Source organism: Triticum aestivum, chromosome 7B, assembly GCF_018294505.1.
Source record: "Triticum aestivum cultivar Chinese Spring chromosome 7B, IWGSC CS RefSeq v2.1, whole genome shotgun sequence".
In the NCBI taxonomy this organism is placed as follows: domain Eukaryota; kingdom Viridiplantae; phylum Streptophyta; class Magnoliopsida; order Poales; family Poaceae; genus Triticum; species Triticum aestivum.
Window position 1 is genome coordinate 11,191,652 of NC_057813.1, and position 15,489 is coordinate 11,207,140.

A 15,489-nucleotide genomic window follows, 5' to 3' on the forward strand; every position below is an offset into this window, starting at 1 on the left:
CTTACTATACTTGAGCCACCGGCTCTCAAGATGTATATATTCTGACGATGTATATATTATATAAAGCAATAAAGAAGGACCTCTATCCTTTTCACCCTCAAAGGTTTATATGTCTTCTTTATCAGGCAATGGAAACAACCAACGGGGAGCAAATCATATCTGAATCCGGCTTTCCCTTTGGTCCGGCTTATGGTCATATCTGAATCTAGCCATGATCACTTGGGGGCTTCCTGTTCAAACATAGGTCGTATCCGAACCAAAGAGAACATACTGCCAAACCCACTTGGGGGCTTCTTGATCATATTTGAATCATAGCTTAACCCCTTTGGGTCTGACGTGGATCGTATTCAAATCAGCATCATTAAACAACTCTTATGGTCACCTAGGGGCTTCCTGTTCAAACATAGGTCGTATTCGAACCAAAGAGAACATAGCTGTCGATACCCACTTGATCAGCATCGCCAAAGCCACTGGGGCTATATGATCGTATTCGAATCTTAGCTTAACCCCTTTGGAACGGTTCACTAATCGTATTCAAATCAGAGGCCTTTTAAAATTTTGTTTATTATTCATCATACTTTGTAAGTGTAAATGTTTGACTATCGTGAGGCCTTTCTCGAAAGTACTATGGGGTTCTCGTTCCACCGGTTTAATATTGGCCACTTTAGTTGTTAAGGGCCAGGTGAACATAATATGTGCCAACTTTCAGGAGTTAAACTTACCCTCATGATTTAGGTCACGTAAACCGGCGAGGTTACCAAAAGGATCGCAGGTATGCTATTGTGATTATGTTTAAAAAATATAATCATAAACCGGCCTTTATATGATGTTTTGGTTCGCACTCCGGGTTATCAATACCTTATGTGACCCCCGATGCGATAAATCGCCAAGGGAATTTTGCTTGTTTTATATGCAGGATGAGGCAAACAAAATTTTAACATCAAGGAAATAAAAGATCAACATAAGCTGGAAGTATATAGCGATGGCGGCTTACGAAAGTATTAAGCGCCATAAACATGCGCGAAGGCATGACAAAAATGAGAGGTTTTTCTACCCTATTACAAGACTCCCCGAGTCTGAATAATGAAGCATTGTTTTCGCAAAGTCATAAACGCCTGGAGGTTCACTCCATTGGTTGGCTTGAAGATTCCAGGTTATCCTTCTCCGCCTCTCCGTCGACTGCCCTGTCCTGGAAGGTTGACGAGGCCCAGTCAATGCCACTCAAGGCTTCAAACTCAGCTTCATCATCTATTAAACCGGCTGGGTCCACTTCAGGGGCAAAGGTATGCTTACGAGTTGGAGGGATCAAGTTGACTTCATCATGGTGAGGTGTTGGAATTCTCCGGTTCTCACTGTCATAGCCCGACTGATACTTGGTAAGGTCAGTATCGTTCCCGATGAGACTAGCCACATGACGTATGTCGTTCACACAGGCGGTGAAGTCTGTCTCGTTGAATAAAGAGCCATCTTCCTTCAAACTGGGGTACCCAAGAGCAATGTCTGCCGGGTCTAACTCTGGAAGCCATGCCTTGGCCCGGCTCAATGCGGCTATAGCCCCGGCTCTGGCAGATGCCCGTCTTAGCTCTTGGAACCGCTGAGGTAGCACAACAAGATGCTTTAGCACATCTTGCAGGAGATGAGGAACGTCATTTGAGAAAGCCACAACGGCCAAAGCACGTTGTGACCCGGTGTATAGTTGCTCCACTAGAGTGTAAACCGCTTTCAGTTTGATCAACATGTTCTGCTTGAGGTTTGTGCTCTTGGGGCCTGCGTTCATAAACATAAGGTGAAGCCGGAGATAACAATTAAAATAGTCATCAAAGGAAGGATTGTAATATTTGAGGTTATATATAGTAACTTACCAAAGATTGCTGAGACCATTTGAGATATCTGGCGCTTTAAGCCGGACATCTCGACTGTTGCTTCTGCAAGTGATGTTTCTGCTGTCTCGACCCGGGTTACTAGTGAGGTCTTCTCATCAGCCCAGATTTTCTTCTCTGCCTCAAAGTCCTTTTTCAAAATTCTCTTGTTCAGAGACGCTGAATTCAAATTTGGAGTTGGCCTTTTGAATTTCAAGTTCTTGAGCTGCCAGGTGGCTCTTCAGGTCAGCAATCTCTGACTCAAATTGACTTATGGTGGCCTGCATTGATGCCGGGTTATAGTTAGAATCATGGTAAGGTAACATTAAGTCCCAAGCACTTTGCAAGCAAGGATACTTGACACTTGGGGGCTAATGTATGCTGAAGAATTTTAACTTGCAATGCCGGTTCATGGAAATTAAGTCCCAAGCACTTTGCAAGCAAAGATACTTGACACTTGGGGGCTAATGTGTATCACAAGTTCAAGGTATCATGTTACAACCGGGTTAAATATCTTCTTTCTAAACCGGACAAAGCAGTGCTAAGCAGTTTTCTAAGTCTATAGCATATTTATTCATAAGCAATAGACTTGGGGGCTGATACAGTAAGTACGATTAAGAAAAGTAGCATAAGTTATTCCTCGGATTTTTGCTGTATTTGCTTCACCATGTCAATTTCCAGGTCACGGCTGCTATGTACTTGATTGAGATAGCCAGAGATTATCTCTCCAATGCTCAAATGAGTATAATCAGTAATGTCTATCTTGGCTTTTCGGCGTTCCAGAAGCTCCTCCTTAGCAGAGCACTTGGCAAGGACAGTGGGCCGCCCCGGCTCAACAAACTGAGTCTTCAGAATCTCAACTTCCGGATCAATTGTCTTGGCCGGGCTAGGAGCTTCCGGGTTATCAGAACTGTTGAGAGTATCTTCGGCGGGTGGATCAGAGGTTGGTGCTGGAATGTCATAGGCTGGCTCAGGCGGTGGCTGATGGGTAGAACTATCAGGAGCAGCCGTGCCAAGCTCCCGTTCAGTCACGACCGGGTTTTGGGATGGCTTACTCTTTTTTGCCCTCTTACTGGGTTTCACTTGCACGCTGTGGACAAAGTCAGAAGGATTAGTACAAAAGCATGGGTAAGGTAAAGCATAAGGTTAACAAAATTACATTACCCGGGGGCAGTTTTGAAAGCCGGCATGTTAGATTGCATAGACTCGCTGGAGGAAGGAGAGGTATCCTGATAATTGGAGTCAGATGAATTCAGAGGTTGACGAAGTAAACCCGCCAGAGGTAAAACATAACGTAAATCGGAAATAAACTCAGTCTGACGCTTCCTGGTTACGTCGGGTAAACCGGAGGAGAGATCTACATCCTTGCTGGTCCGGGTCTGCCTCCGGCTTTCAAATTGCTGTTGCTTCAAAAGAAATTGAGGATCTTGGTAAGCCAAAGGATGTGAAAATCTTACTTTCCGGGTTACTCTTCGAATTTTCTGACGCGGCAGGGGATCGGAGTCGGAGGAGATTATAGTTACCTCTTCCTTGACGGCTCGGCTGTTCCCCATGTCTTCCTGGAAATATTTAACGTCAGTAAGGTGATGATAAAGAGTCAAGGGAGTTAGAAGTTACCTCTTCTTCATCGTCATAAGTATCGCCAAGTTTAAACATATCAGAAGCGCTTGGCTTCCTCTTCTTCAAAGTTCTAGTCTTGGCGGCTTTCCTTTCGGCTCTTTTTGCCGCTCTGGCTTGTTTGGCCGCCTCATGGTCATACTTGTCCTTCCAGAAGTTGTCATCGGCTTGTAAAAAATGATAAGGGGTTATGAGTAAAAGCAAGGTGTAATATGGTAAAGAGTATCCATTGAGGTTGATGACTCACTACGGGGGCCGGGTTCTTCTTGGAGAAGGGAAGTAAGCCAAAGGCATTACTAGTTACCGTTCCTTCTTTCAACAAGGTCTGGGTCGTAACTTCAATCATGTCATCTGGTAAGTCATTAGAACTATGGCGCAGCGGGTCATCCTTCTCGCCAGTGTAAGAGCACATTAAGCCAGGGCGGCGGCTTAACAGGATCACCCACCAGGAGATCCAGACTCGCACCAAATCAATACCATTCAAGCCATTGCCTAAGAGGGCTTTGATCTTCTTGATGGTAGGGGCAAGTGATAGCCGTTCAACAGCGGTTAGCTTATCTGGCAGCGGGTGATTTGATTCAAGGCGCAGAGCACGGAAGCCGGGTAGAGGGTTCTCGTCAGCCGGAGAAGCGTCCTGGCAATAAAACCACGTCTGGTTCCAGTCCTTTGGGTGGTTGGGCAGTTTGGCATAAGGAAAGAGGCAGTCTCTCCGCCGCTGAATTGAGATGCCATCGAGTTCTAGACTGGGCCCATTGGCACGTTCATTCTGCCGGTTTAAATAGAATAGCTCTCTGAACAAAAGTAGATTGGGCTCTTCTCCCAGGTACACCTCGCAGAAGACTTGGAAGTTACAAATATTTGACACGGAATTGGGCCCGATGTCTTGAGGTCTGTGATCAAAGAAATGCAAAACATCCCTTAAGAATTTTGAACCGGGTGGAGCGAAGCCCCGGTTCAGTGATCAGTAAACACGATCACCTCCCCCTCCTTGGGTTGAGGCTTCTCCTCTGACGGGTTAGGAGCACGATTAGACATGACCTCCTTCTTGGGCAGATGGCCGGATTTCACAAAATCAGACAAAGTGCTTTCTGTAACGACGGATTTGACCCAGTTACAGGTCACCGGAGGTTTGGAAGCCTTGGGTGCCATTAGGCAAAATGAAACCTATGACAAAAGAAAAATTTCTGGTTCAACTTATAACCCGGAGGAGGGCATCGTGAAATTATTCGAAACAACGGCTTAAGAAGGGGCCTAATGACATATGGGTAATTATTCCGTGGTATTTAAGCCGCTACAAGTATCAAAGGCAGTTAAATTTTCTTAAATCGTCAGAAGCAAGCAAGGTTGACCAAACAGTGTCATTATCTTCAACCTAGTTGTATGGACTATCGTGGTTGAACAGAGTCAACAGGTGCAGATTTTTGGTTAAGTATGGAACAAACAAGTTTCAGCTATTATTTTGGATCAAAAAATTGCTCTGAAAAGAAAATTTTCTAGATCTAAAAACCAGTACAGAGAAGTTCATACACTCGAAGGAGGCCTTTAAACAAGGGAAATGAGATCTGTTTCTATTCAAGATGGATGCGGAACAGCTATCGCAGTAGTTTTAGCTATCTAAAGATCAAAAAGGAGCACGTGAAAAGAAGAACATCAAGGGTTCACCGCGGGCGGCGATGAACACCGATGAACTCGAAGAAGCTCCAATGTAGACCTAAGAAAGGGAAAGAAGGGAACTTATAGATGTGGATGGGCTGCGGCGATTCGTCGTTGATTTCTGGTCAGATTCGGGTTGATGCAGCGGCCGGAGTCGGTGAAGACGAGAAGCTCGACGGTGGCGGCGGTGGAGCTCGGGTGGCAGAGACACAGCAAGAGGGAGAGGATGACCGAAAGGGGGGAGAATGGAAGACCTAGGTCGTGTCTATTTATAAGGAAAGACCGACTGAAACGGCGTGAGAAACGAGGAGACCAAACATCATTATCCAGCGGCCCCGACGCCTCGGTTTTCGGAATGGTCAGTAAAAGCAAAGATCCGTTGGAGGATATGGTGGAGTAAAATATGAATTTAAGTAAAGATGACGTCACAGCGGGTTAACGCGGATCCAGAAGGTGACGTCATGGCAGGTTAAAAAACTTTTGCACAGGCAGAAGGCTGAAGGTTTATTTCTTAAGGTATTTTAAGATTGACATGAACCGGTTCAAATCAATCTGGGGCCTAATGTTGGGGATATAACTATTTGTGTAAACCACCCAGGAGGGGCCGGGTTACGGAAAGAAGACTCATCAGAAAGAAGCCCGAGACCAAGCATGAAGATGGCGTTTCAATAAAGGGTCTAAGGCCCACATGCGGCTTAAGGCCCATAGTGGTAAACCGCCATGATGACATGACTTGTAACATAAGGTAGAATTAACTAGTCACCAAGCCGGACAATGTTATGAGCCGGCCGGGACTCTGTAGGCCGCAGGGCATCCACTCGTGTATATAAGGGGATGACCCGCTGGCGGTTTAGGGCAAGAAACAACTCATCGAGAACCAGGCAAAGCATATCTTGCTCCCTCGTTATCGAAACCTCAAGCAATACCAACCCAACTAGACGTAGGCCTTAGCTTCATCGTAAGGGGCCGAACTAGTATAACTCTAACGTGTCCTTTGTCCCAATTAACCCCTTTAAGCTTCCTAGTTGCAATGTCTCCACGACTAAGTCCTTGCAAGAGGACATCTGCCGTGACAATTCCACGACACTTTGGCATCAATATTATGTATATGTGTATCACTACGATCGAGATCCAACAAACTATTTTCATTGGGTGTATGACCATTGAAGGTTTTATTCATGTAAACAGAACAACAATTATTCTCTGACTTTAAATGAATAACCGTATTGCAATAAACATGATCAAATCATATTCATGCTCAACGCAAACGCCAAATAACATTTATTTAGGTTTAACACTAATCCCGAAAGTGTAGGGAGTGTGTGATGATGATCATATCAATCTTGGAACTATTTCCAACACTCATCGTCACTTCCCCTCAACTAGTCTCTGTTTATTATGTAACTCCTATTTCGAGTTACTTAATCTTAGCAACCGAACAAGTATCAAATACTCATGGGCTACTATAAACACTAGTAAGGCACACATCAATAACCTGTATATCAAATATACCCTTGTTCACTTTGCCATCCTTCTTATCCACCAAATATTCAGGGCATTTCCGCTTCCAGTGACCATTTCCTTTGAAGTGTAAGCACTCAGTTTCAGGCTTTGGTCCAGCTTTCAGCTTCTTCGCGGGAGTGACAACTTGCTTGTCATTCTAGTTGAAGTTCCCTTTCTTTCCCTTTGCCCTTTTCTTGAAACTAGTGGTCTTGTCAATCATCAACACTTGATGCTCTTTTCTTGATTTCTACCTTCGTTGATTTCAACATCGCGAAGAGCTCGGGAATCGTTTTCGTCATCCTTTGCATACTATAGTTCATCACGAAGTTCTACTAACTTGGTGATGGTGACTAGAGAACTCTGTCAATCACTATCTTATCTGGAAGATTAACTACCACTTGATTCAAGCGATTGTAGTACCCAGACAATCTGAGCACATGCTCACTAGTTGAGCAATTCTCCTCCATCTTTTAGCTATAGAACTTGTTGGAGACTTCATATCTCTCAACTTGGGTATTTGCTTGAAATATTAACTTCAATTCCTGAAACATCTCATATGGCCCATGACGTTCAAAACGTATTTGAAGTCCCGTATCTAAGCCGTTAAGCATGGTGCACTAAACTATCAAGTAGTCATCATATTGAGCTAGCCAAACATTCATAACGTCTGCATCTGCTCCTGCAATAGGTCCGCCACCTAGCGGTGCATCAAGGACATAATTATTCTGTGCAGCAATGAGGACAATCCTCAGATCACGGATCCAATCCGCATCATTGCTACTAACATCTTTCAACACAGTTTTCTCTAGGAACATATCAAAATAAATATATGAAAGCAACATCACGAGCTGTTGATCGACAACATAATTTGCAAAATACTACTAGGACTAAGTTCATGATAAATTTAAGTTCAATTAATCATATTACTTAAGAACTCCCACTTAGATAGACATCCCTCTAATCATCTAAGTGATCACGTGATCCAAATCAACTAAACCATGTCCGATCATCACGTGAGATGGAGTAGTTTTCAATGGTGAACATCACTATGTTGATCATATCTACTATATGATTCATGCTCGATCTTTCGGTCTCTGTGTTCCGAGGCCATATCTGTATATGCTAGGCTCGTCAAGTTTAACCTGAGTATTCTGCGTGTGCAACTATTTTGCACCCGTTGTATTTGAACGTAGAGCCTATCACACCCGATTATCACGTGGTGTCTCAGCACGAAGAACTTTCGCAATGGTGCATACTCAGGGAGAACACTTCTTGATAATTAGTGAGAGATCATCTTATAATGCTACCGTCAATCAAAGCAAAATAAGATGCAGAAAGGATAAACATCACATGCAATCAATATAAGTGATATGATATGGCCATCATCATCTTGTGCTTGTGATCTCCATCTCCGAAGCACCGTCGTGATCACCATCATCACTGGCGCGATACCTTGATCTCCATCGTAGCATCATTGTCATTTTGCCATCTATTGCTTCTACGACTATCGCTACCGCTTAGTGATAAAATAAAGCAATTACAGGTCGCTTGCATTTCATACAATAAAGCGACAACCATATGGCTCCTGCCACTTGCCGATAACTCGGTTACAAAACATGATCATCTCATACAATAAAATATAGCATCACGTCTTGACCATATCACATCACAAAATGCCCTGCAAAAACAAGTTAGACGTCCTCTACTTTGTTGTTGCAAATTTTACGTGGCTGCTACGGGCTGAGCAAGAACCGTTCTTACCTACGCATCAAAACCACAACGATAGTTCGTCAAGTTAGTGATGTTTTAACCTTCTCAAGGACCGGGCGTAGCCACACTCGGTTCAACTAAAGTTGGAGAAACTGACACCCGCCAGCCGCCTGTGTGCAAAGCACGTCGGTAGAACCAGTCTCGCGCCAGCGTACGCGTAATGTCGGTCCGGGCCCCCTTCATCCAGCAATACCGCCGAACCAAAGTATGACATACTGGTAAGCAGTATGACTTGTATTGCGCACAACTCACTTGTGTTCTACTCGTACATATAACATCTACGCATAAAACCTGACTCGGATACACTGTTGGGTTACGTAGTAACTAGCAGAGTCACCCGCGCATTTGCGCGGCTAGAATGGTTACAAATTGTGATACTGTTTCTTTGTGTGAGCTGCGTGACCAACTGTTATTTCATTTAATTTGTTATTATGCCTTTTATTATCAGTTTACATAATAATAAGAAAAACATGTCACGATAGATGAATCTACATATTAATTCTCGATCCTTTCATAAAAAATTGTTGAAAACTGTTCGAACATGAACTAAATCTAATCATCAATGGCTCGTGCCAAAATCATTTGTTCTTTTTGTCCACTCACCTCAGATCTAACAATATTAGTGTGAGACACCCAGTGTGTCAATATGGGCATCTAAGTTGAGTTAGTGGTGAATGCTTATTTCGGTGTGCTTTTTTTATCTCCATTACTGACCTTTGTTTGTACCGGTATAAAACCTAGAAGGTCAAACTACTTATACATATGCCCAATTCTCGTTAGCCAGGAATGGTGAAAATACATAATTTGGGCTGTGACAACCATCATTTTTTGGTAGTGGGAAAAACTCATAGGCTAATTGCCATATGGACTTGAAAGGCCCAAGGTTCATCCTCAAAAATCTCATAGGAGACACAATGATAGTAACCAACGATAAGCATCAGCTAATTATATACCAATACCGGTGGTAAGATAGAGGCTGCAAAAAGCCCCATCTCAAATTTGTCGTTGAACACCAATAGTTGTCACTCTTTGTACCAGAATGGTTACACATTGTTAGGATAGATGAATATACATATTAATTGTCGATCCTTTCATAAAAAAATTGTTGAAAACTTTTCGAACATTAATTAAATATAATCATCAATGGCTCATGCCAAAATCATTTGTTCTTTTTGTCCACTCACCTCAGATCTAACAATATTAGTGTGGGACACCCAGTGTGTCAGTATGGTCGTCTAAGTTGAGTTCGTCGTGAATGCTTATTTAGGTTTTAAATCTACTCTAAATAGAATTGCATATTGGGAAATTAAGGATCGCTGACATCATCTACGGCAAGATGCCATGTATTTTTTCAATTTTTATGGCATCAATCTGTTCTTCCATTTTATATATGGAGACAGACTACATTATATAGCTTCCATAACAGTTTGTATTTACCTCTAAATCTTGACCATATTTTTTGGTTGTGTTGTCTCACGCGTTACAACAGCCGTAACTGTTAGAATTTGTTCATTTCAGCTTACGTCGTGACATGAACATCTTTAGAAAAGTTAAGCAGTGTCTTTCATATGGCCATTACTATATAAATTAATAAATAACAATATTAAAAAAATAATGAAAAATATACTATGGTGTTACTTGATTAATCCAATTTTGAATACATATAAAGTTTACCACTCAGTTATAGACTATCTTTGGATTTTGTACGAAAATCATTTATCTGATTACCACTTTTCCTAAATTGATACACTAACAGAGTAGAAATCATTTTCCTAATATTGACATTTGTTTTTTCCTTCTATCGGTTGAGGACTTCACTTGGAGATTTAACAAAAACTAATTATATATATTTCTTTTCTTTTCATTTAGTTCAATAAACATATAGTTGTATTCTTTACCTGCCATTTGAGAGTTTTTATTTGTTTATTTAGTATTTTATATCTAGTTTGTGCGGGAGCCAAATCACTATCCTTTTCGGTCACTATTTTTCATACTGTACAATGTAGTTGTTCTATTAGTTGTCCATTCACAAAGTGTTTCTAATATTACAACTGAATTTATATAATATATATAATTTATAAATTTTACGTGGATATAATATAATATTATATATATGTTTCTAATATTATTGTATAAAACAAAAAATGCCAGTTTTACAAACAATATCATATATATAGTACTCCATTCGATCCAAAACATGTGTTGTGGATTTATATATCTCTGTGTTTGACGCTTCTAATCTTCTACAACCTCGTCTGATTCTTTGCCTGATGGCCCACTACTATTTGACCATATGCTTTTTTTATTAGCCGGAGCATTAAAGTGGGCCAAAACATGGCAGGTTCCTTGGAATGAAAAAAGGTGGCTGGTTTCTTACGTACGCTGGATGTTTATGAACGTTTTTTCTCCTCTTAACATAACTCAAATCGGAATTGATTAGGTGTCCGTGTACTTCACACGTATAACAATCGTGATGTTGGCTTTCCAAACTTTTCAGTTGTCCTTCTCCTATCCGTCTATAGGTACGTGTACGTGACATATCTAACATATGCAAAATAATGCATGTCCAGAATATTTGTATGTAACGTAATATCGTTAAATCTCAGCCTTAAATATTACTAATCAATGATGTATATTATTTTAGCTTATGTGGAAGACCGTGGTGTCCTATTTGGCTTCTGTCTTAATTATATAATAGATAGATTTCACAAAAAATTCCTATGCACACGCAAGATCATGGTGATGTATAGCAACAAGAGGGGAGAGTGTGTCCACGTACCCTTGTAGACCGAAAGCGGACGCGTTAGAACAACGCGGTTGATGTAGTCGTACGTCTTCACAGCCCGACCGATCAAGCACCAAAACTACGGCACCTCCGAGTTCTAGCACACGTTCAGCTCGATGACGTCCCTCGTACTCCGATCCAGCCGAGTGTCGAGGGAGAGTTCCATCAGCACAACGGCGTGGTGACGATCTTGATGTTCTACCGTCGCAGGGCTTCGCCTAAGCACCGCTACAATATTATCGAGGAGAACTATGGTGGAGGGGGCACCGCACATGGCTAAGAGATCAAGAGATCAATTGTTGTGTCTAGAGGAGCCCTCCTGCCCCCGTATATAAAGGAGCAAGGGGGAGGCCGGCCAGCCCTTTGGGGCGCACCAAGGAGGGGGGAGTCCTCCTCCTAGTAGGAGTAGGACTCCCCTTTCCTAGTCCAACTAGGAAGAGGGAAGGGGGAAGGAAAGAGAGGGAAAGAGGAGAAGGAAGGGGGGGTGCGCCCTCTTCCCCTAGTCCAATTCGGACCCCTCATTGGAGGGGGCGCACCACCTCCTGGTCTGCTTCCCTCTCTCTTCCCTAAAGCCCACTAAGGCCCAATACTCCCCCGGGGGGTTCCGGTAACCCCTCTGGCACTCTGATTTTCTCCGAAACTACCCGAAACACTTCCGGTGTCCGAATATAGTCGTCCAATATATCAATATTTACGTCCCGACCATTTTGAGACTCCTCATCATGTCCGCGATCACATCCGGGACTCCGAACAACCTTCGGTACATCAAAACTCATAAACTCATTATATAACTGTCATCGAAACCTTAAGTGTGCGGACCCTACGGGTTCGAGAACAATGTAGACATGACCGAGACACGTTTCCGGTCAATAACCAATAGCGGAACCTGGATGCTCATATTGGCTCCTACATATTCTATGAAGATCTTTATCGGTCAAACCGCACAACAACATACGTTGTTCCCTTTGTCATTGGTATGTTACTTGCCCGAGATTCGATCGTCGGTATCTCAATACCTAGTTCAATCTCGTTACCAGAAAGTCTCTTTACTCGTTATGTAATGCATCATTCCGTAACTAACTCATTAGTTACATTGCTTGCAAGGCTTACAGTGATGTGCATTACCGAGAGGGCCCAGAGATACCTCTCCGACAATCGGAGTGACAAAACCTAATCTCGAAATACGCCAACTCAACATGTACCTTTGGAGACACCTGTAGAGCTCCTTTATAATCACCCAGTTACGTTGTGACGTTTGGTAGCACACAAAGTGTTCCTCCGGTAAACGGGAGTTGCATAATCTCATAGTTATAGGAACATGTATAAGTCATGAAGAAAGAAATAGCAACATACTAAACGATCAAGTGCTAAGCTAACGGAATGGGTCAAGTCAATCACATCATTCTCCTAATGATGTGATCCCGTTAATCAAATGACAACTCATGTCTATGGTTAGGAAACACAACCATCTTTGATCAACAAGCTAGTCAAGTAGAGGCATACTAGTGACACTATGTTTGTCTATGTATTCACACATGTATTATGTTTCCGGTTAATACAATTCTAGCATGAATAATAAACATTTATCATGAAATAAGGAAATAAATAATAACTTTATTATTGCCTCTAGGGTATATTTCCTTCAGTGATTTGATCACGGGGATGCTGGAACACGGTAACGAGAAAAGAGAACAATACCGGTAAGAGGTAACTAGCATAGTGGACAAGTTCTTGATCCACGGGAATTCCAACATGTCTCACCTCGGGTATTTGTAACATATCACGAAGCAACAGGAATAGCACACGACAACTGGAGGTTCACTCGAATATTCATTCGTGTGGGTATAGGGGTCAATATGGGTGTCCACGGCTCCGATGTTGATCATTGATCAGAAAGGGTTCCGGTCATGTCTATACTTCACCGAACCTATAGGGTCACACGCTTAAGGGTCATCTATCTACTGAATACTAGACAAGGAGTCTGAGAGAAAATCACCAAAAAAGTTTTGGACACCGGAAAAGGTTCCGTAGAGAGAGGTCATCGGATGAGTTTCGATGAAACTGAAAAGTTGTTTCAGGGGATACCATTAAGTGAAATTGGTTTCGGCACATGCTTGATAATTCTTGGAGGGTGCCAGAATCATTCTGGAAGCTTTCTGGAATTTTTCGGTATAATAACCGGATATGCTCAGGAGCTGCCGGAACCACTTCAGATGCTTTTCGCAGATGAAAATCACAAAACCGGAATTGTTTAGGAACTTGTTGAGAATCATTTTTGGTGGGTACTGGAAATGCTCTAAGCCCACATAAATATTTTCAGTTCAAACGGACGCTGAAAAATGTTGTCGTGAATAGTGAAAGTACTTTTTGGGATATTTATGGAAAGCCACCTTTTGGGGCTTTTCCCAAAAGGCTTCTAGAAGGACTTGGGGATCAAGGAACCCCCTTTGAGGGGACCCCATGAAGGTGGGACGTTGGAGGGTGCACCTCCTCCATGGGGCTCCACTTGTCATCCATTTATGCCTTTTATACCCTTTGTGTGTGACATAAAGTGGGGGCACTTTTGGTATTTCAGAATACCATCCTACCCCTTGGTTTCCCTGTAAATAGGAGGTGAGGGGGCTGCCCAAACCTCATCCCTTCTCACATACAAGTGCCATGCAATGATCTGGATTCTTCTCTCCCTCCCACGAAAAGAGTTTCGTAGAGCCGTAAGGCTGTCTGGGTTCCGGCAGGAACTAGTTCTGGACGGCGAAGCCCTGCTGGATAGATGGCATCGTATGTGTGCAACTCTGTAGAGAGATCGCAGTTTTGGTCTTAGTTCGTGAGTTCCTCCCGAAGGGCTGTCCGAGTGACTGTTCGAGTTTCGAAGGTCCTCCCGAAGGGCTGTCCGCGACACCGTCCGGGGGGGGGGGGCTATTCGACCGCCTCCTGTCTGAGGAGCAAATGAGGGTATACATCCTCGCGGTTGGGAGGTTGTAAATCCTAGCTACGGGGATCTGCACCACCGATCGTCATCGACTCTACTTCCCACTGCGCTATGAGTTGGTAACGAAAAAGATCAAACCATGTATGCAGTCTCCATAGTGGTCCTAGGCTGGTGCGTAGGTCAGAAAATTTTAGTTTTCTGCTGCGTTACCCTACAGTGGCATCATGAGTCGTGCTATGCGTTGATGCAGGTTGCGATCTAGAATACATGGAGATGTATGGGTATTGCATAATATAATTTTGGAGTAGATGAGATCTATTTCTGAAAATTATTTATGCGGGTGACAGATGAAATCTGTTACCCGATGTTCTTGTTGCTTCCCTAGAATTTGCATTTGCTCAATCTCAAGACAGCATGCTGGAATTTGACAAAGTTCTGGCAATCCGTGATTCTGATTGATCATGGAAGTGCTATCAGTTCTTTGGGTTCTGCCGTAGTCAAAAGAAAGATGAAATTCAGAGATGAAAGGGCATTGCAGATATGATCTGCATGGGGGTCATGCGTATGGTGAACTTTAGTATGGGGCTCGAGATTTAATTATCTCGTGTTTCATACACCCCGAGATGTTAATCTAGCAACTTGAATAATCATACTTGATGATAAAACATTGGTAGCTGCGGTTTAAGTCAAAACCTTAGAAGCCACGCAAAACCTTTTTTTGTATGAACCGATTAGAGGCGTCTAACTTGGTTTTGCAGGATGGTTTGCATGTGATGTGGTATAGCAGTGCTCATAATAATTTGATTATGTATGAGATGCCTATATAATGTAAATTAACATGACCTGTGTGTCATGATTCGGCATGATGGCTGGAGCCATATGATTGTCACTTTAATGACCTGCGTGTCAACCTTAAGTAATGCAATTATTTTATTAGCTATAGAGATAGCAATATTATCTGGTGCATCGACAAGGTGGTGGCAATCTTAGCGAAGGTGAACGCCGACGCAAATGTGGAAGACGAAGAAATGAAAGACTTCTCCGTCAGAAAGGGCTATACCATATCATGCTATTATGAATTGCCTGATATGTTTATCCCTTATGATGCATGATACGTCTCCAACGTATCTATAATTTTTGATTGTTCCATGCTATTATATTACCCATTTTTGATGTTTATGGGCTTTATTTTACACATTTATATCATTTTTGGGACTAACCTACTAACCGGAGGCCCCGCCCATATTGCTGTTTTTTTGCCTATTTCAGTATTTCGAAGAAAAGGAATATCAAACGGAGTCCAAACGGAATGAACCCTTTGGGAGCGTGTTTTTGGAACAAACGTGATCCAGAGGACTTGGAGTGCAAGTCAA